Source organism: Rhipicephalus sanguineus, chromosome 10 (genome assembly GCF_013339695.2).
Source record: "Rhipicephalus sanguineus isolate Rsan-2018 chromosome 10, BIME_Rsan_1.4, whole genome shotgun sequence".
NCBI lineage: Eukaryota > Metazoa > Arthropoda > Arachnida > Ixodida > Ixodidae > Rhipicephalus > Rhipicephalus sanguineus.
Genome location: NC_051185.1, coordinates 128,760,564 through 128,783,499, shown reverse-complemented (window position 1 = coordinate 128,783,499; position 22,936 = coordinate 128,760,564). Strand labels below are relative to the sequence as shown.

The 22,936-nt window shown below is 48.8% G+C and overlaps 1 protein-coding gene across 1 annotated transcript in view; it reads right to left on the bottom strand.

Moving 5' to 3' along the window:
* LOC119406732 (EGF domain-specific O-linked N-acetylglucosamine transferase) overlaps nt 1-22,936 on the bottom strand; it is a 346,078-nt gene that overhangs the window by 205,648 nt on the left and 117,494 nt on the right. The window lies entirely within an intron of this gene.

Genomic DNA, 22,936 nt, shown 5'->3' with positions numbered 1-22,936 from the left:
ACAATTATTTATATGTGACGGCTAGGCACGATGGTGCCGACGCTGTAGAGCCGTTTTACGCTCCGTCATTCTCCAGCATCCATCATACGCCAGCATCCAGCATACACCACGTGCCACCATCTTCCAGCACCATAATCCACCATAATGGTGGATGGTGGAATCCACCATTCCTCATGGTGGATGAATTTTCAATAGGGATCTTAATTACTGCAGTCTTGTTTGGATTACCACAACTAAACAGAACCTAAATGTAATCTTGCTTCTGCAAACGAGCATTCTTCGACATATTGCAAACATTCCCTACCTGGCATCAACTATACGGTCATACCTGCCAAGTTTAGAGGAACGGAATCCGGGAGATCTACTCAATGAGGGGGGGGGGGTTAAGTATGCCGACCGCGGGGGGGGGGGGGTACTGCGATAGCAATTATATGAACACTGTCAGCGGGATTTTGCGGTCGCCGCTGATCTTTACAGAGTCCAAACCGATAACATTGCTTACGCATCGTCTGCTTCACGTGCGAGTAAAAGCGCGCTAGCGCTAGGGACAAACGCGGTTGAAGCAGAGATCAAACGACCCGGCCGTCACCGTCGCGCGAAGGGCACATGCGATAACATCGCTCCGCGTGCGAGGCCTTTCGTCGCTTGCTTACCAGTTATTTCGTCGGGCAAGGGACCATAAGGGGCACCGTTGAGACGGCGACGCTCGCGAGCGCTGGCGAACGCGCTATCTCGACAGACATCGGTAACGGCTACCCTTTTAAGTGCTGGACTGCGGCGCAAAGTCCACAGCTACTTCATGCGCAATGAAACTGAGTTGAACCTTTCTACCATCGTTAAAAAAAAGAAGAAGAGTCCTTTCTACTACGTGGCCAGACAACTTTGCTCATGTGGCCAGACAAAGCACTGGACGCACGGGGCAAAACTGGATTTCCGGGAGATTTTCCTATGACCCGTACAACCGGGAGAAACGTTCGAAATCCGGTAGTCTCCCGGGTAATCCGGGAGACTTGGCAGGTATGTATACGGTCTCTCGAGAATACAATATAATACGGGCTCAGGACTTAAACAAAGTGAGGCTTTTGCAATCGCTCTACTTTTCCGATCTTATAAAAATATTCCTTGCAACTATCCCACCTAACATCTAATGACACTACTATGCGTACGCGACATACTTTAACGTGGTCTGTTCCTCGTTACCGAACCACCTACAACTTACAAGTAGTCCATTATAATTTGCCATCCACTCGAGATGAATTTGCCGAATTTTTTACTACTACACACCGGCATTTGTGTCAGTGTTTTGCTTCCATGTTGTAGCTCTCGTGTAGAGATACTTGGAATGGTGTAGATATGTCTCGGTAGAGGAAACTTTAGCCTATCTTATTCTTATTGCATTTTTTAAAGACGATAGTCTTTCTTGGGGAACTTAAACGCAGAAATTTTGGTCTGTCTTTCTGTTTGTCGGCACGTCACTCGATTCAGCCACCCGGCCAAAGTTGAACCACTTGCCCAAGGGCCAGCCATCTTGAACGGCTGACTAGGTTCATACTTGTGTACATTGTCGATCAAAAAGCAAACTTTACGCATATCTGAGGCGCAACATCACTATGTAAGTATTAGGTGGTGTGTTCCTTTAATAGAAAATGCATACATACGTAATTCTAAAGACCCTAGTTTCTTAAGCTGCGCTGAAAATGCGACTGCGCTGAAACTTGCCTTCCTGCGTGCCCTCTGCAGGAGCTCATTGTTGTGTTTCGGTTTCGGTTCAGGATTGCACTGTACGAATGCCATGGGGCGCCGTTCTGGCATTTCCTGTTTTACCCAGGCGACGTGTAAATAAAAGAGTGTGTGGAGAGTACTCGTTGAGTGCGGACGTTTCTTCTGCTTCGGCGCTTCGCGCCAAACCGCGTGTTCGGGCTGGCTGGCGTACCCGCCGGTCGCGTTGGTCACCGCCGGTCTTCGCCTGCTGGTGCGCCGGGACTACCAGCCCGCAACACAGCACTCATGTTTCCCGACGTATTACCAGATGGCGTCCATATCTCACGCAGCGCCTCTTCTATCGTCTTTAGACGACATTTGCAGCGAAGCACGCAGATACGCGGCCAATTTTTTTGTTTCTTCATCTTTATGAGATGCCATACTCTTTGAAACTTTCGTACTCAAGTGGTTCCCCGCGCACATGGGGGACATTGCAGCTATCTACACCAGCAGCCGTAAAAGCAACAGCAGCAGTGCCAACGGCCAAAGACCCACCGGCACCCCGCCCAAGCACAATGATCGCGCCCACCTCGTCGCGAGGCAATTTAGCCGGCGCGACGCGGTCACCCAGGGAGCAGCCGTCGCCGTTGTTGTGAAATACTCCGGCGGAGGAACAGCGGTGCAGGCCACTGGTTCCGGCCACGCCGCTATTGACACCACCACCGCCTTCGTTGTTGCGGCAACCGAAGTCGTGGCGGAAGGAGCAAGGAACCAGAGGTACGCCGACTGCTATGCCGAAGAGTTCCCGGCCACGTACCACGAGGTGCTTGGGCACTAGAGGAAAGACCGAAAGAAATATCCGGAACCCCACGTGCGTCTGGACAGGTCGCAGGCGGTGGACCTGAGGCGGCTGCAGACGGGAACTTTCACCAACCCCTACCACCTGCACGCCTGTGGCCCGCGCTGCACCCGTCGCCTGGCTGCCCGTGGTGCGAGCACGGACGGGCCGTATAGCCCATGTACTTTGGAAATGCGCGAGAAATGAAGACGAGGAAGGAGGAAGACAACTGAAGGACCCTCTGAAGCGGGGAGCCTTGCTGAGCGATGGTAAACCGCCCTTCTCAGCGAGGCCCCCGAAGACCAGGAATGGGCCGTCCAGCAAGCCAGGGCCGTCGCCGAGGACCTCGGAAGATGTTCCTCGAATGGCGGATCCCTGGCAGCCTAGGCCCGGGCACAATAACAACCGTTGGACAAATAAAGTTTATTCAACTGAACTCAACTTCATACTTCTAAATGTATGGGAAACCGTTTAACTTTTAGAATCACAGAATGCTGTTCCCATTTCTTTTTTTCTTTTTGCGGTTAGAGTTCCTCTTTTTATATCCTGAAATTGTTTATGCTGTACTAAATATCTAACGCGAATCCGATTGTAATGGGGTCGTGACGTCGACGAAAACAGCTGGCGTGGTCAAGATAAAACTCTTTATTTGGCCGAACTTATGGACGGGAAATCAAAACTCAAACTACAGCAATACACGCTGTACACTGATAGCGGCGAACTGGGTGTCGGCCGTCGAAAAACTGACAAGCGGTGATTCGCGTCGCAATTTATGCATGTGCCGTAGAATATTCCAACGTTATCGCTGGGTTCGCGCAATCTCTAGAATAAGCTCGAGTGCTCGCGCCTTGCGCGCAATCTTAACAAAATTGTCTACAAAAATCGCGAAGCTTCTCGAACAGTGAGGTGCGCTTTGCGCAGAGCGTTGCTGACAGCCTTTGCGGGCGAAAACCGAATACAGCAAAAGTGATAATAAGAAACGCACGTGGCAATGCCGCCTCTGAAGAGGCATCGTCTCGATGCTTAAAAACAGAATATGAATACATGCAATACTAAACAAAACTGATACAGCAAGCAAGCACTAGAGACCTCAGGTGCGTCAACGAGCACAGTACGGTTTAAGGCGCACCACATGCACGACCTCGGGTTGAGCTCGGCGCCTCTGAGAGTTCGTGATGCCGTCGGGGACAACCTCGTAGTCGAGTGCGCCGAGTCGTCGAAGTACCCTGTACGGTCCGAAGTGTCGTCGAAAAAGCTTCTCGCTCAGTCCGCGTCGTCGTATTGGCGTCCAGACCCAGACACGGTCGCCGGGATGGTACTCCACGAAGCGTCGTCGAAGAATTTAGCGACGGCTGTCAGTGTGCTGCTGGGTCTTGATGCGCCGGCGGGCGAGCTGTCGAGCTTCTTCGGCATGTTGTAAGTAAGCGGCGGCGTTGAGAGTTTCTTCGTCAGTGACGTTGGGTAGCATGGTGTCGAGAGTCGTCACCGGGGTCCTTCCATAGACCAACTTGTACGGCGTCATCTGCGTCGTTTCTTGGACGGCCGTGTTGTAAGCGAAGGTCACGTACGGAAGGACGGCTTCCCACATCTTGTGCTCAACGTCGACGTACATGGCCAGCATGTCGGCGATGGTCTTATTTAGACGCTCGGTGAGGCCATTGGTCTGCGAGTGGCAGGCAGTGGTGCGGCGGTGGCTGGTCAGGCTGTATCTTAAGATCGCCCGAGTTTGGTCATGCCTTTTGGCCTTTGCTCGGCACCTGCGACTTTCCAACGCGCTATGGATACAGTGCTGGCTATCTTGAAGTGGAAGACGTCGCTTGTGTACACGGGCAACATCGTTGTGTTTGCCTCAAACTTCGACGAACACCTCCGGCGACTTGAAGCTGTACTTCAAGCAATCAAGACCTCCGGACTCACCTGAAGGCAGAAAAGTGCCGTTTCGCGAACGAGGAGCTCCTGTTCTTGGGTCACGTCATTAGCAAATCTGGAGTTCATCCCGACCCGCGGAAAACGGCTGTCATCGCTTCCTTCCCGCCGCCCACCGACAAGAAGGCCGTACGCCGATTTCACGGCTTGTGCGCCTATTACAGACGCTTCGTCAAGGAATTTTCACGGATCGCCGAGCCACTAACTCACCTCAGGAAGAGCGACGTGGAGTTCAAGTGGGGAACGGCGCAAGTCGAGGCATTTCAAGAACTGAAACGACGCCTGCAAACGCCTCCGATACTTGCGCATTTCGACGAATACGCCGATACGGAAATCCACACCGACGCAAGCAACGTAGGACTCGGCGCCGTCCTTGTGCAGAAGACCGACGGACTGGAAAGGGTCATCAGTTATGCTAGCCGGTCCCTATCAAAATCAGAAGGTAACTGTTCCACAAAGGAAAAGGAATGTCTTGCCATCACCTGGGCGACGTCTAAGTTTCGCCCCTACCTGTACGGCAGGCCCTTCAAAGTTGTGAGCGACCACCACGCCTTGTGTTGGCTAGCCAACTTGAAGGACCCTTCAGTTCGCCTCGCACGGTGGATCCTAAGACTTCAAGAAGGGCGGTTTACCATGGCTCAGCAAGGCGCCCCGCCTCAGAGGGTCCTTCAGTTGTCTTCCTCCTTCCTCGTCTTCATTTCTCGCACATTCACAAAGTACATGGGCTATATCGGCGCGTCCGTGCTCGCACCACGGGCAGCCACGCGACGGGTGCAGCGCGGGCCACAGGCGGTGCAGGTGGTAGGGGTTGGTGAAAGTTCCCGTCTGCAGCCGTCTCAGGTCCACCGCCTGCGACCTGTCCAGACGCACGTGGGGTTCCGGATATTCCTTTCGGTGTTTCCTGTAGTGCCCAAGCACCTCGTGGTACGTGGCCGGGAACTCTTCGGCATAGCAGTCGGCGTACCTCTGGTTCCTTGCTCCTTCCTCCACGACTTCGGTTGCCGCAACAACGAAGGCGGTGGTGGTGTCTATAGCGGCGTGGCTGGAACTGGTGCCTGCACCGCTGTTCCTCCGCCGGAGTATTTCACAACAACGGCGACGGCTGCTCCCTGGGTGACCGCGTCGCGCCGGCTAAGTTGCCTCGCGACGAGGTGGGCGCGATCATTGTGCTTGGGCGGGGTGCCGGTGGGTCTTTGGCCGTTGGCACTGCTGCTGTTGCTTTTACGGCTGCTGGTGTAGATAGCTGCAATGTCCCCCATGTGCGCGGGGAACCACTTGGGTATGAAAGTTTCAAAGACTAAGGCATCTCATAAAGATGAAGAAACAAATAAAATGCAATAAGAATAAGATAGGCTAAAGTTTCCTCAATCGAGGCATATCTACACCATTCCAAGTATCTCTACACGAGAGCTACAACATGGAAGCAAAACACTGACACAAATGCCGGTGTGTAGTAGTAATAAATTCGGCAAATTCATCTAGAGTGGATGGCAAATTTTAATGGACTACTTGTAAGTTGTAGGTGGTTCTGCAACGTGGAACAGACCACGTTAAAGTATGTCGCGTACGCATAGTAGTGTCATTAGGTGTTAGGTGGTATAGTTGCAAGGAATTTTATAAGATCGGAAAAGTAGAACGATTGCAAAAGCCCCACTTTGTATAAGTCCTGAGCCCGTATTATATTGTATTCTTGAGTGACCGTATAGATGATGCCAGGTAGGGAATGTTTGCAATATGTCGAAGAATTCTCGTTTGCAGAAGCAAGATTACATTTAAGTTATGTTTAGTTGTGGTAATCCAAACAAGACTGCAGTAATTAAGATGGGATGCGAATAGTTCGTAATACATTTCAATTTTTACAGTTGAGGGGAGCGAGCGTTGACATCGTCATAATGCTCCAGTAGTTGATAGTTTCTTACACAGATCTACGCGCGAGTTACTGCTAAAGTTAAGAAAGGGAAAATAGACAAGCTGTGAGGAAAATGTAACACCGAGTACCTTGGGTTCGCTCACTACTGCAATGTTTTGACCTTCATATCAAAGAGTTGGTTAAACCTATGAACTGCTTTATTTCTTGCATGAAATATATTTAGTTATGGCAGGGCTAATCTTTATTTCGTTAAGGCTGGACCACGTGGACAGCATTGAAAGTGTGCTGGTGCATTCAAATACTAGATCACTCACAATAGGGCCAGAAAATAGTATGCTGCTGTCGTCGGCTTATGTGACAAATTTTGCTGATTTATCAATATTTACGAGGTATTGATAGCATAGGTCGGCAAAAAACTGCGCTCTTAAATGCGCACCGACATGCGCGCTTAAATGCGCGCCGTCCTTATTCTTTACCGTGAGAGCGTAAAGAATAACACGGTAAAGAATAAGGACGGTGCGCATTTAAGCGCGCATGTCGCTTCATGTGGATGCACACCATGCTTCACGCAGATTAGGATCCTGGGAAAAAGTAAAAGCAAGGTAGCGCGGGAAATTTTGGAGGCATATCACATAAAGAAACGGGGTATCAATTGTGTTAGCGAGACGTCACTCAGCCTGTATGACTCGGAAGTACAGTATCTAAAGAGAATGTGTCCGATAGCATGATTAGGTAAGCGAGCACGTTGCGCATGTGTTGATGAGAAGTGGGTGTATATTAGCCTGTTTCCTCAAGGAATAAACAGTTGTAAGTGAGCGCCCGGCCTGTCTTGTGTTTCTTCTTCTGTGTGAATGTGAATTTGGCGCGAAGTTGACTATTTAATTCAGACAAGGTGTAGATGCTCTTTAACACCAATATTTAACATAATTAGTGCTGTACTCGGCGCGTTTTGATCTCGCACCATCAAATATGAGTTATCAGTGGTTGCAATCCAGTAAGGACATTTTTATTGAAATCCGTGGCTCACACGATATATTTGTATCAAGAAGTTTCCGTGAACGAGTTCGCGAGGAGGGGGTTGTCACGGCACTTGCCCCTCCCCTCCCCCTCCCCTCATAATTCACGCCTCTGATTTAATAAATATTGAGCCGGCGTATGAAATCTAGCGCTCTGAAGTATGTGTGAATCGGTGGGAGTACAAACGTGAGCCGACATAAGGCTGATGGCAATGCTGAAGCTGTGTATATAGAACCATAGGTCGGCAAACAAGTGTGGTGCTCACTCAAGAAATATATTTTGCGCTTAGGGCTCACTCGGACTCAGACTCACCAGACGTTTCCTCAATCGGACTCACTCGGACTCAGACTCGCTAGCGTTTTTCTCAACCGGACTCACTCGGACTCAAACTCGCCAAAATTATACTCACCCGGACTCACGGCTCGATCTGAGTCTGAATGAGTCAGAGTGAGTCGACCCATGAGTGAGTTTGCCGACCTATGGTTTCGAATATACACACACGAGCCTTAAAATTTTCCCCAGGTGGCCCCAGTCGGTCTACGAAACTTCTTCCGAAGTACCGCGGCCCGTACCGCGTGGTCTAGCAAGCCTCGTACTTGATCTACGCCGTCAAGGCGCTTGACACCTATTGTGATCAAGCAGTGTCGAGGTGTGGCGACCACTGCGCACAGACTTACGCAGCCTCCTTCTCGTCATTGATTAGCCCGGCGTGACACAGCTACCTGCTGCAACACGCTTCCGATAAAAGACAGCGCCACGCAGTTCCGTCGGAGGCTTACGTCACCACCGCTGGCTATATAACCCAAGCTGCCAAGCTTGGTTTCATGTTTGTTTCTCTAACCTTTCGAAGCGCAGCATCGGCATGCTTGCCCTGCTGCTGCTACTACGTTAATAAACATCATTTGTTTTATGTTGGGATCCGTCCTTCACCGACTCCGCATCCCACAGAGGTATGAGATTGTGCATATGGACCTGGTAAAGCCTCACTGTCACTATGCGGTGGTGTTATGCCCGTAGTTAGCCAGGGATGGCTCTTTTTTTTTTGGAGGGGAAGTAAATGTAATGCAAAAGACGGCACTACTTGCCGAAGGGACAACGCTGCTCCCGCAGAAAAAAAGGCGACGATTCGACAATACAAGCTTTGCGTTGGTTCTACTATTACTGATTACGTTTCTGCGTCTGTCTCCAATAGTAGAGCACTTATTTAAAGCGTTTCATTATATTACCAATGGCTGCCCTCATTCTTGCCTTGGTTTCATTGTGTATTGCCTTCTTATGGTTGAGGTTAACTAAAATCGGGCCCGGTGCTTCCTTTTATTCGTTCATTAAGTGATGGGTTGCGTGGCAATAAATAATAAAACGTGAGAACTTGACTTGCTCTATTTCCAGAAGGGAAATCCAAGCTGAAGCAAAGATTCTGGGTGGAATGCTCCAGCGAGAAATCAAGCAACTAAATTTTCAGCAGTGTTGCACTACTAACTAATATTTGCTGGAGTTCTATGTGCCAAAACAACAACATGTTTATGACGCGCGCCGTGGAGGAGGGCTACGGAAATTTCGACCACTTAGGGTTCGTCAACGTGCATCTAAATCCAAGTACACGAGCCTCTAGCATTTTCGCCTGGTTCGAAAATGTTGCAGCCGCCATCAAACCTGTGCCCTTCGGGTCAGCAACCGAGCACCGTAACCGCTGTACCACCGCGGCAAACGTTAGCAATTCTGAGAGAGACAAAAAAAAAGTCACAGTTTCGCCGCAAGGGCGAAGCAATGAATGCGATAGCAAGAAAAGCGGCCTGTGATGGACGCGCTGCGACTACCGTGCGTCCATCACTACCCGGCAGCTACTAGACAGTTTTAATTTCACGTATGTAGGGACTCCTCATACGCAAACGTGAAAAATTGTAGCGAGAGAGGTAGACGTGACGGCGGCCAACGTGGCCGTGTCGTTGTCTCGCCACTTTATTCGCAGGCCCTAGTACCAGCAGAGCGGCAGCGGCTGCCGGCGTCCAGCTTCCAGGAGCGTGAGCACGTTCTTAACTGCTCGCGCCTCGAGCGCTAGGCATGAGCATCACGCTCACGATCATCATCATCGTTTTACCATTTACGCGCCGCGCCTCTCGCGCAGCTCATGCCTAGCGCTCGAGGCGCGAGCAGTTAGGAACGTGCTCACGCTCCTGGAGGCTGCACGCCGGCAGCCGCTGCCGCTCTGCTGGTACTAGGGCCTTCGAATAAAAGTGGCGAGACTTCGGCCGCCTTCACGTCTTCGTCTCTCGCTACAATTGGTGACCCGGAGAACACGCCTTTCGCCGAGCGGCCTCCTGCCATGCATCCGCGACTCTGCCCTCCAGTTCCGCCGTTTCACCCGGCCGTGGTTTATGCAGCTCGACGCCTGCCTCGCGGTGAACGGCGTCACCGCACAGCCACTGATGCACGACATCCTGCTTGACGCCCTCCCAGCTGAGCTGCGTCATCTGTCCGCCGCGTCGTCATCCAGCCCGCAGCCATACGACGACCTCTGCGCTGCGGTGCTGGCTCGCTACGGTGAGACGTACCGCCCGCTACCGGGGACCCGTGAGTTCCGGGTTTCCCCTCCGCCAACGCGAGCGGTTCCACCCGGCCCGCAGCCCTCCCATGACCGCGACCTACCTTCCCCGGCTACGTCTCTATCCACCTCTCGTCCGGCCACCAGCGCAGTGGTTCCCGCGCCGGACGACCCGCCCGACGATGTTCAGGTTCCTACGCCCGAGGTTCCTGCGCCCGACGACGTTCCTGCTGCCATCGACCAGTCCGCCACGACGTGCGTTTCTTCGACGCTCTCGGCCGACGGTCCATCAGGCATGCCGGCCATACACCCGTCGTCCCTGTCCTCGCCGGCTCACCCCTATTGGAAAAAGTCAAATGGTGGACATGGTGGAAACCACCATCCACCATTATAGTGGATTAATGTAGTGGGTGGATGGTGGACGGTGGTGGGTGGATAGTGGACGGTGGTGGATGGTGGACAAGGTGGGTGGATAGTGGACAGTAGTTTAGGTGGGCAGATGGTGGACGGTAGCCTTGGTGGGTAGAAATTATGATGTATAAAGGTACGTGGCAGGTACGGAGATGGCGGGCATATTTGTCAATGAACTATTTCCCATTCAATGCTATTTCAGTTATATTTCAAAACATATTTGCCTGTTACACAAGACATTCAGGTTAACCACAGAAAACCAATTGGTAACTCTCAGCTTTGGTTCCAAATGTGTTATCAGGCAAAACAGGCACCATAATACCATGTTTGCACTAAGCAAAAAACAGAATGGCTCAGTGAATAAGTTTATTCCCTTTTCTACATTTGTTGGCGTTATGCTTCCTCCATTGCCTCGACAAGCAGCTTCTGCAGAGAACCCTTGTAGGAAACCCTCACCACTACATCACGGTAGTTCCTCGGTGGCTATAATTGAAGCGGCTAAAAGAGGTTCATTTCTCCAAGCAACCTGAAAAATATTTAAAAAGCACCATTAAAAAATATAAATGATTTGTTTAGTAATCAATATATTGATGCGTCTTACACTGCTCCTTTCAATCAAATAAATAGATACTATAGTGAGTCCTTGTTGCAAGTATGACATGTTGTTGGGCTAGTTGGTTCATAGATACGGCAGACACCTTTAAACTGGGCGAAGACAACACGTTAGAACACAGAAATAAGCAGACACACACGAAGCGCACGGTGTGTGTGTTCTCTGCGCTTCGCTCGTCTTCGCGCAGTTTATACGTGTCTGCTGAACTTACGACTAAGTGAATTTTTAATTAATACAGTAACATTGCACTACAAATCACTACAGCTGGTGAGGTACTACCGGCTGTTACATTATTTTTTCGCGAGTTGCCGTAAGCGAAATAGCGCCGGCATTCTGTGCGGGGACAATTGCCCTCGCAACAGGCCAGCAGCGTTCACGTGATGGTAGCCCTTGAAATAAATCTTATTAAAACCACAAGTGGGTCAGTTCTCGCGGCAAATTACCTACCCCTCGCTAAATGAACGCGCGATTCGCTAGCCCGCGTTGAGCAAGAGAAAAAAAAAAACACACCGAAACCACAGCCTATAACTTTCAAACGTTGCACCAGCAAAAGAAATCAACATTGCACGATGCCAGCGGCCAGCCAACGGGGATACACAGCCGGCAGTTGACGCTATCGCTGGAGTGGCGAACCCCCACCCCATTTCGCCTTCCCCAGAAGCCCACCTACCACATTACATCGTCCTTCAGGGGTGGTTTCTGAACAAATGCCCGTTATTTCCGACGTAAAAACTTATGAGTGCACAAGGGTGCTAGCATAATCAGTGTTCTTTATTGCATCACCAAATGCAACTTATCGCGCCTCACCTATTCCCAGTCACAGCACAACCCGGTGGCAGTAGCAATAAGTATTTAATTTGGTTATTACAAATGCAGTGACGATTGTTAAATACCTGTGTAAGACGAGCGCCTTTCTGTCGAAAATTTCATCTATGCTTTCAGTTTTACGGCGGGTAGTGCGCCCGTCTCACATATCCAAGCACTCTGTAACAGTAGCGATTAAGCTGTTCTCAAACGTCAGGCGGGAGCAGCTTCAACACAACTGCAAAGACATTCAGCACCACCGTATTCAATATCCCTTGGCAATACACACACAGCAATAATAATGCATAACGTGCACAGAGTAGCACTCAAAGCCACCTACCTTTCTCAAGAAAACATGCAGCGTACACGTTGCGACGTCCGCCGGTCTTAAGGTGATGTGACGAGTCGGCGTTGGCTGACAACCCCGTTTGCATGCATCCGTCGGTCTAGAGGCAATATGGTGAGTTCCCGAGTGCACGAACTGTCACGTCGATTCTCCATGCCACAGCGCGCGTTGCGAGAAACTATTCCGGCACTCTTCATCGTTGATCACCAACAAAGGAATCGTACTTGGCAAGCTGGCGCCTGCAGCTCACTTAGTCAGCCGTGTACCACGCATCATACTGATTCAAGATGTTCGGCCTAAGTCAATGACCGCAACATAAAACACAAAGCACGGGCACGCACAAAAATCAACCGCATCAGCACAAACACAATCACCACGCCATGACCACGTTGTATGCAGCGCGCCGCCATGTCAGGAAAGAAAAATCTGGGAGGACGACAGCGGCGACGCAAGTGGCCACGGCCTAAACAAATTTCACTTCCGACGCTGCCGGACGTGACGTCATCGTCGCCATTGAGACAGCGCATATGGCGAACACGGCCTCAGAGGCGGGCAGTAGACATTAATCTCGGAGGCGAGGTTGTAAGGTGCTACCAGCGTCTCCGCATACTCGCAGCGAGGAGGGAGCTGGGAAGCAGCTGCTCGGCTCAGATAATAATAACTGCTGGGGTTTCACGACGTCTCAAAAGCACGATATGATTTTGAGAGACGCCGTAGTGTGGGGGCTCCGGAAACTTCGACCACTTGGGGCTCTTTACGTGCGCAATTTGCACCTTGCCCCCGTCGAAATGAGGTTCTCGGCTCAAGCCGCAAATTGTTTTTGCAATACAGTACATTGTCAATCTATTTACGCGAGGTGATTCGGTTGCAGCATGCATTTCACGGACCTTTTTCTCAACGTTTACATCCGTAGCGCACATGATGTTGATGTTTACTTTCAGCCTTATCATAAATGTGAGCGAGCAGCAAATTCAGCGCGAATGTTAAAGCGCAACAGGCGTGGTCTCGGGTAGGTACATCCCACGGAAGTCCAAAAATTAACTGCTATGCAGTGATCACTAATTCTGCGTTTTCTTCGTGCTCGAATCAATATTCTCAGCCAGGAAAATCGTATTAAAATTTACTAATAATTAAGCAATACACTCTTGAGCATTTTTTCGCGATCAATACAATAGGTGGACTGCAAACAAATGTAGCATTGAAAACGAAAGCTCAAAGGGCTCGACCACTCACCACAAAAATGTAGATTTATTCCTGTGAGTCAATAAGAAATAAAGAAAACGCATGCTCACAAGGGGTGTATTACAAATACAAAACAAGTTCGATCCTGTCTATTGAGTTTTACATTGCTCCATTAGGCATTACCAACTCGCCCAAAATGCTGTTCATTTGCACTGCAATAATATTTCACATTATACTATTCATAGTTGCCACTGCTTTCGAGTATAATGATGGTGTTTGGCGCAGCTTCTCCAGCATGGTGCAGCATGGTACACCATCATTTTCCTCACCCACCATTCCCTCGCTGCTTTCCACCATTCGCGCCATAGTGGGCGCTGTCTCCTACCCCTACCCAGTATTTTGCTGCTACTCTCCACCATCGTCCACCATCCTTTCCACCTTACCCAGCTAACGTACACCTTGCCACCCACCACTCTCCACTATAACACCATGATTTCCATCATACCCAGCATTATTTCCACTATATCCACCACCTTTTCCAGTATCCACCATGGTAGTTTTTCCGATAGGGACGACACGTTCCTGACCTCAGCTTCCACGCTGGCTACCTTGCCGCACGACCTGCAAGCTGACACGGACATTTTGTCTTACGTCACCAGCCTTGTATATACGCCCCCATAGTTTTAGATGCGAAGTATCTTAAGGCGGAGCTCAATCCGGTGGTGGTGGTGGTGTGCGGCGTGACCACCCTTACTGCGCATGCGCATACCCTCCCCACACACCTCCTCTCCACTCCCCCTCTCCCTTTCCCTCTCCCCCCCCCCTCTCCCATACCCCTCTCCCCTTTCCCTCTCCTCTCCCCCTCTCCACTTCCACTCTCCCCTCCCCCTTTCCACTCTTCCTTGAAACGCGGGCTAGACATGCCGAAATTCTCTCCTGCGCAACGCCGCGATGAGCTCGAGCGCATACGCGTCCCCTCCCCTTCTCTCTCCTGTCTTACGCTGCCCCCCTCTCGCCCACCTGTCGACCGCGTTCCCCGCCCGCCCTGTGAGAATTAACGGCCAGGATAGATGGAAGATAAGACGCGCGTAGCGTCCCTCTTCGCGTTCCACGACGCGAGGTCGTAGCATGCCCAACGAACGCCAACGGAACGCGATCGTGCAAGTGCTCCGGCTTCGCATCGGCTCATGGTCCCCTTTAGCGGGAGATGGTGTAATTTTTTTCATTTCGGCTTCATTTCTGCGGGGGGAGTAATCTGTAGCGGCATCATTATCACGCTCACGATCATCATCATCGTTTTACCATTTACGCGCCGCGCCTCTCGCGCAGTTCATGCCTAGCGCTCGAGGCGCGAGCAGTTAGGAACGTGCTCACGCTCCTGGAGGCTGCACGCCGGCAGCCGCTGCCGCTCTGCTGGTACTAGGGCCTTCGAATAAAAGTGGCGAGACTTCGGCCGCCTTCACGTCTTCGTCTCTCACTACAAAGTACACGTACGTTACGTGCACGACATCTGAAACGCTTTTAGCTACACGCACGCGACGCGCGGTGAGAGCTACCACGTAGCTTGATCTGCTGAGAATCATGAACACTGCGGTAGTTTGTTCGAGCGCCCGCGCGAGCAGACAGCGGAAGGGCAAGGTTCTCGCTGCGCAAATATAAGAAGAAGAGAAAGAGCTGGCCGACGCCTTTAAGTGCGCCCGCGCGCTCCTAGCGCCATCTCGCTGGTAATGAAGAAACGCTTATAAGCGCCTCCGTCTCGGAGGGCTGCAAACGGTAAAAGGTGTGTATATTACGCACGCCGTTAGCTGCCAGAGGGATGTACGCTTTGTGGAGTAGTGCTTAGCGCACCGCGCTGCGAATTCAGAGGTCGCTGGTTCGATTCCGCGCTTCGGAAGTATTTTTCTGATTTATTTTTCTTTGGGATATTGATGTATATATACATACTTATACATATACGCAGCATGACGACGGCAAAAATCAGCCGAGACTGTCCATATAATTGCTATCGCAATAAAAGAAAAAAAAAACCGCATTGGGATTTGAAACCGCGCGAACAGCCAGCACAGACGATCAGCCCATTCAGCCACAGCGCACGGCGGTTGGCACGTGACGCAATAGGCATTATAAAGATACTACGGTCACACACGCGATGTGTTGTAGAAAACTTCAATTTGCAACGTGTTTTCCTTCACGCAAAGCCATGATCGTGGCTTCAAATGAAATCTTTGTCTTCGTACTATTACATCTCCGACAAGTTTGCTGGTTTTCTCCGACGGCTCGTTTCTGTTTCGGGTGAGGGTCCGCGTCCCTTATGCAGTTTCGCAGTATTTGTAGCTCCGGTATAGGGAAATTCTGGAATATTATAAGGAAATTCATCGCCCCTACCCTCCTCCTGCAAGAGGGTTGAAGAAAGCAGATGAGCGCATCCTGTTAAGACTCCAGACTAACACAATGTAATGTCCTGCAATCATAAAACATTTCGACCCTACGGTCACAGGACAGTGCCAGCACTGTGGGGAGGTGGCGGACACCTACCACATGGTGTGGGCCTGTCAAAACAACTCAGCCCTTACTCCTCACCCGAACCCTACACGAGAGGACTGGGAGGCGGCCCTGCTCGGCTGCTCAGACCTTCGGGCCCAACAGGCCTTGGCACAGAGAGCCAGGGCGGCGGCTTCAACCAATGGGGTCCCGGAATAGAGACTCCACCTAATGTGTAGGAACCTCTAAAGAGGTCCCACGCCTCTCCTTGTAAATAAATGCTTTTCACCACCACCACCACCGTTTCTGTGCCGAAAAAGAAGGCGTGCTTTCAGCAGCTTCCAAAGGTTCCCATTGTTTAAACTTTAGCCGTCGTGGGAACAGAATGTGAAGCCCCGATGTTAACAATGCTGGATTTGTGAAGTGCGGTACAGCTCCTAGAACGTGCCTTTCTAAGAAATTTTGGAAGTTGCACCTCTACGATTTTTGATCGCCGAAAAATGACCCTGTCCCATTGAAAACGTGAGCGCTTCCAGCAGTGGCCGCTAGAAGCGCTGATCATCTAGTCTCCCTAAAACCTGGGTATGTTCTCATTCATAAAAAGCCGTTAGTTGTATGATCAGCGCTTCTAGCGGCCACTGCTGGAAGCGCTGATCATCCAGTCTTCCTGAAACTTGGGTATGTTCTCATTCATAAAAAGCCGTTAGTCATCTGGGGGTGGCTCAATGCCGGATAGCTCGGAGCTGGAGTCGCTCTCTCCAGTTTATCCTTCACCCAGTCGAATAACGATGGGCTTACTGTAATCACTTTCAGACGTGTCATGACAACTGGGTATATTTTCGAGCGTACGGCAATATATACATATGCACTTTTCACCAGGAAAGGAAAAAGAATAGAGAAAATGAAGCATACCAAGAATTCCAGAAAAAAATCATAGAAGCCCAACAAATTTTGAAACATTATAAAAAGTGCATGAGTGCAGCTTCGCTTGCTCTTTCGATCAACAAAAGTGAATTTCTTGCGATCGTAAAATATGTGATATCGATGATGGGTTGTTGTTTCGTGTGACTGCAATTTTCTGTACGACAGGCCTGGAATTGTCGAGTGACTAAAATCACGTAACATCCCACAACAGGTACTTACGTGACGACAATCACGTAACAACACGCAACAACTAGTCAAGTAACTAAAAATCACGTAGCATCACGCAATTAAACACGCTACTAAAATCCCGTAACATCACGTAACTGTTGACGTGACATGTTTTCACCACAAACTTCGGAACAACCGGGTGGCGCGGGGCAACCTCAGCGTCTGCACTGGACCCTAATATATCATGTGGGTCATTCCAAGTGAAACGTCCCAGCCCAAAATTCGACCACCAGCGATTCTATTGAAAAAAAATTGAGCTAGAAGGTAACTGTGTGAGAGTGATTTTAGTAAGGTATTTTTGCTCATAAAAATTATCTGGTCACGTGACGGCCCTTTGAATATTCCGGCGAGAAGGAAAAGTTGGGTGGGAATATATTATGCGTATTCACCATTGAAACTGGGTACAATGGCAAATTGCATATTAAACCATTCTATTGTCATTGTTCTTACACGTGACGTCACAAATAAAACCATATATTAATTTTCCGGCTTAAATAGGCTTAGCAAAGAAGCAAGAAAACGTGCAAATTCAGGCAATTTTCGTAAAACCGGCGGCAATGTCTCAGCCGCAAAAGTTTTTGAGCTATTTTACCAGTCGACGTAGTATCTGCTAAAAATATTGTCAACCTTTGTAAGCAAGCGTTTATTGAGAAAAATGCATGCAAAGTTGATAAAAAATGACTTTTTGGGGAGATTAACTCGTAAATTAGGCACTGAGGCCCTCGCGATAAAAATATGTGAGAGGGTTCTTTATATGCTCCAACGTCTTCTCTTACGATGTGGAAATTTTTATTCCTGTAAATTTTGTTTAAAGCGAAAAAATAATTAAAGCGAAAAAAGAACAATGACACTAGAATAGTTTAAAACACAATGTGCTATTGTACCCAGTTTCAAGGGTGAATACGCATAATATATTCCCACCCAACTTTTCCTTCTCGCCGGAACATTCAAAGGACCGTCACGTGACTAGATAATTTTTCTGATCGAAAATACTTTACTAAAATCACTGTCATAAAGTTACCTTCTAGCTCAAATTTTATCAATAGAATCGCTGGTGGTCGAATTTTGGGTTGGGACGTTTCACTTGGAATGACCCATGTACTTTCTCTGTCACCTGACTAAAATAACATGACGTAAGTACTAGCGACGTGACATTTCCCCTTCAGAACCACGTAACAAGTGCGTAGTGTGGGGGACCGACCGAAACCTGAGGAGAATAATAGAATATCCAAGCCTAGCATATCCTAGTACTACTAGCAAAAACTTTGCGCCTCTAGCAACCGCTTGGTATTACTAGCAAGACCTTAGAAGAAGCTAGGTCGAACACTAGCTTTGCTGTCGGTTCCAGCCTTGCACAACTAGTACAAGCTGCGCACATTTTTGTTTATAGCTGTTTAAAATGGCCCATCTTGCTGCGGTACGTTGAGGTCGGCTGCGAGTGCGTGAGAAAAGCTGCTGAATCACAGGATCTTCGTTTTGTAACTGGCAGCGCGAGTCCCTGGACTTCCCCAAGGATTTGATCCACACACGTCATATCACACGAACCTATGCCATGCAGCGCACAATGCTGTGAGGTGTTGAAGGAAAAAGGCATGTTGGTCTTATTCTGTTCACGTAGGACGATAGATATGAGAACACACGAATAAAAATCCCAGTTTCACCGCAAGGGCGATGCAGGGAGTGGGATAGCAGCAAATGAAATAAGGCTGGCAGCTAACTCTTCTAGATCCAGTCTCGCGTAACTCTACAAAATGGTGCTATAAGAGAACACAGCCACTCCAGGTAGGAAAGGGGATTTCGCACAGTCTCTTCGCATTGAGAGCGCAGCATGTAGAAGCGTATGCGAGCCGTCCACTGATGGCTGTCAAGATAGCGATTTTGATTTTTTTCAAGTTAGGGCGAAATCATTGCACTGCTGTTGAAAAAACAACAAATATCGTTTCATATTCTTTGCTTAGCCTAATTATCTGTTGTTTTCAATAGTTGTCTCTAACAAAGAAAAAAACCACTCGAACAATTCCCCTTCTTTCGTTAAGATTACGACAGACACTTGCGTTAGCCCCAAAATAAAAAAGCAACTGCAAAAACGTCTAACTCGGTCATTTCATTACTATGCCTCGCTTTTCTAAGCTTAGTTCGTTTCCTTTACGTTGCTGAATTGTAGGTACCTGAGAAGATCATAACGAAATCATGAGAACGGAGAAAAAAGTTTCCACTGCAATACGCGTACGAAAGATCGAAAGAGCTTCGTTCACCACAAGTTGATCGGCCGTTTATAAAAGAATAAAGTAGGAATTACAAATGTACATATCAACGATCTGATACACGTGAAGTGTTTAAACATGCACTCAAAAAAGCCATAAAATGAGGACACAAAGAAACGGCCCCTTGAAATTACAGTCAAAAAGCGAAACCAAAACGAAAACTCTGGATGGATGGATGCTATGAGCGTCCCCTTTATAACGGGGCGGTGACATGTCTGCCACCAGGCTCGAAGAAAAAAAAGAAAAAAAAGCTTTCTTGTTTCATGTTGGCCTAATACCTTATCTACATTGGTTAAACCTATGTTATTATACCAAAAAAATATAAATTCACGGTCTATCTCTCTGCCTCTTAAGGCAGAATGACCTTATTTTTCCCCCATTATTTATTTTTGTTCTTTATCTCTACTTTTCTGCCACCAATACTCTAACCGTCTCTTACTTATTTCTATCGCGGACGTGTTCAGCTTTCCATTGTTCTCCCTAAAACCCAAGGCTTCGTGTAGACTCGTGCCCACACGTATACCTGGGTGAATATCGCCACATTCAATCAGTACATGTTCCATCGTTTCCTTAGTTCCCCCGCAGCATGTACATTGTTCTTCTTCGTTACTGAATCCCGCTTTATAACTACGCGTTCTAAGGCAGCCCGACCTTGCTTCAAACAGCAAAGCGCTTCCCCTTGAATTATCATAAAACCTTTCCCTCCTTATTTCGTTTTTTTTCCCTTTCAGTAGTTACTCAGAGTCGGCTTCTTTTCCATCGCTGCCATCCAATAATTCCTCTCCGCCTCTCTGACCTTCCGCTTAATGCTCCTTGTTGCCATATCGCCCGCACTGCCAGCCGTATATTTACTGGTGAGCCCCCTAGTTCTTTTTCTCCACTGCGTGTCAACGCTTTTTCTATACAAATACCTGAAAACCTTCTCTGCCCATCTACTCTTCATTTTCCCCAGCCTCTCTTCGAATCTCATTTTGCTCTGAGCTTCCCTCACTTGAAAGCCTGTCCATCCCATATCACCCTTTACAGCCTCATTTGTCGTCTTCCCGTGAGCGCCCAACGCGAGGCGGCCCACCGTCCTTTGATTTACATCCATTCCTGATTGTACCTCTGACTTCATGCACACCACTGAGTTCCCAAATTTAAGCCCCGGGACCATCACACCCTTCCACAGCCCTCGAAGCACCTCGTACCTATTGTACCCCCATAAAGCTCTGTGCTTCATAATTGCAGCATTCCTCTTTCCCTTTGCTACCGATGCTTTCTCTTGTACCTCCATACATCTATCCCCCTCATTTACCCATACTCCGAAGTACTTGTATACTCGCTTACCCTCGGTATTTTTTGGCCCTGTATTAAGACCGTATGGTCTCCGTGATCATTGAATACCATCAATCCACATTTTGTTGCACTAAATCCTAGTCCCAGAGCCTCACACTCCCTTCCGCATGTATCTGCCAGTCGCTGTATATCATCTTGACTGTCCGCAACATCAGCATAAAATAGACCTGGAAGCTTCTGCTCAACCATCTTGCCGACCTGTTTGTGTGACAAATTAAATCCAATGTTGCTACCTTCTAGCGCTGTTTCCATCCTCACCATGTACAGCATGAATAACAGCGGGGAGAAAGGACATCCCTGTCTCAGCCCCTTGCTAATTTCAACGCTGTCCTTGCTACTTATTCCTTCCCATTCTCTACAAACTGTATTTTCTCGGTATATTTCCCTCAAAAGCTGTATACAGTCGTCATCTATGCCCACTTCTTTCAGTATATCCCACAAGATTTCCTGATTAACGTTGTCATACGCCCCGGTAATATCTAGATAAGCTAGATATTACAAGATGTAGAGTTACTGTATATGCTACCTTTAGGTAGCAGAGTTGCGCCTCTGATAGAACTCGCCGCTCGCGCCATCATTCGCCCAGCGCGCTCACGTGCGCAAAAAGCATCCGTTTTAGGGAAAGCCAACTTCACGGCCGCGCGGGTGCTGGCGATCGCCGCGCCACCAAGGCTGTATCAAGCCAAATCACGCCGTCCGGCGAAGCGCAAGACGGTCCAGCTGAGTTCGGATTGTTTGTCGTTGTTGTGGTGGTGTCTTCTGCTAAAAATCAAACGAGACAAAACGGCGACAAAAGTGACTGTGTGATGGAGGCGATGTGTGTGAATATGAACCTTACAGGTCTATCAAAACAGCGTGATTCATTCCGAGCACTGTGCGGCATAAAACTTTGAAGCATGACCGAGTGTTTATTATATGCCACATCTACCTAGACGTACGCGAAATTCTCGTTAGCTTGCGCTATTTGTAAAACACAGTGATAATTGTAGCATTTCTCTTCTCGAGCTATTCACTTAATCTTTTGAAGCACTGCATCAAAAACTACGTGAAACGAATAATTAGGCCGAATTCAATTGGTCCAGAATCGTGACCGTCGCACTTTTCCTATTTGCCATTTAAAACAAAAATATTACTTGCGATAGTGTTCCATCTCCATCTGTTCCATCTCAAATTATTGTTTCTCCGAGCTTTCCATTCTTTTTTTTTTTCTTCGAATCGAAAGTCACTGCGCCAGCGACGCGCAATGAACAAACGAGAAAGTAACGGAGCCGCTGGGCCGAGAGGACAGCAGCAACAACAGCAGCCGCGTCGGCTCCCACATTCCAGAGAGGTGGCTTTCCTGCTTAGCGTGGATGCCACGGCGGGCAAGATGGCGGACCTATGCGCAACCCTGCTACCTAAAGGTAGCATATACAGTAACTCTAACAAGATGTCACCGGAGGCGACATCTTGTGGGAATCTGTGGAAGTAAGTCACGGGCTGAAAGGAAAAAAATTGGAGTTCCGACGCCAGGAATCGAACCTATAATGACGCGGTGATGTCGCGCTTCAAACGCGAACGATTAACTCACTCGGCCACGGACGACGCCGTGTCGCCGGTGATAAGCAAGGGTTTATCAATATACCACAAGCATTTGAAGGACCGCGTTTCAAAAACGCGTTAGGGAACAATGTTACACCAATTGCGAAAAGTTGAGAATGGCTTCATTAGAAAGCTGAGTGTCAGGACTACATGCGATGTACTGGCCATTAATATAACTTGGTTAGTTTTACCACAGTGAAAGTTTTTGTCTCAAAAAACAGGCCACATTTCTCGCCGTTTCCATAGGCTCACATTGTACTGTGGCGACACACTGCGCACAAACCGGCACAACCTCTGCCTCGTCACTAGCTAGCCCGGCGTGACACGGCTGCATGCTGCACCACGCCTCCGATAAGGGACAGCGCCACCGCAGCGTCACCGGAGGCTTGCGTCACCGACGGTGGCTATAAACCCAAGCTGCCAAGCTCGGAACCTTTTTTTTCTGGGGTTTAACGTCCCAAAACCACGATATGATTATGAGAGACGCCTTAGTGGAGGGCTCGGGAAATTTCGACCACCTGGGGTTCTTTAACGTGCACTTAAATCTAAGTACACTGCTAAGGAAGGCATCCTGACAAAGACGCTTGTCTAAATATTCGCTGTTAAATTATCACTTCATGTCTCCATCTTCTGTTGAACTTCTTTATTGTATAAAGTTATGCTTCAGACACTGTGCCTGGCTTGATTTTTCAGACATACCAATGTACGACACACAAATTTTGCATTTTGATGTAAGAGCATTATGAAGCTTGCATCGCAGAAATTTTCGTGTCGTTCGCAGTGTTGCCTGTGAGCAAAACGTTCTGATTATTGCAAGGAATAAAAACCAGTCAAAGAATGCTCAGATTAATGCCAAACTTCTCGAGGCCT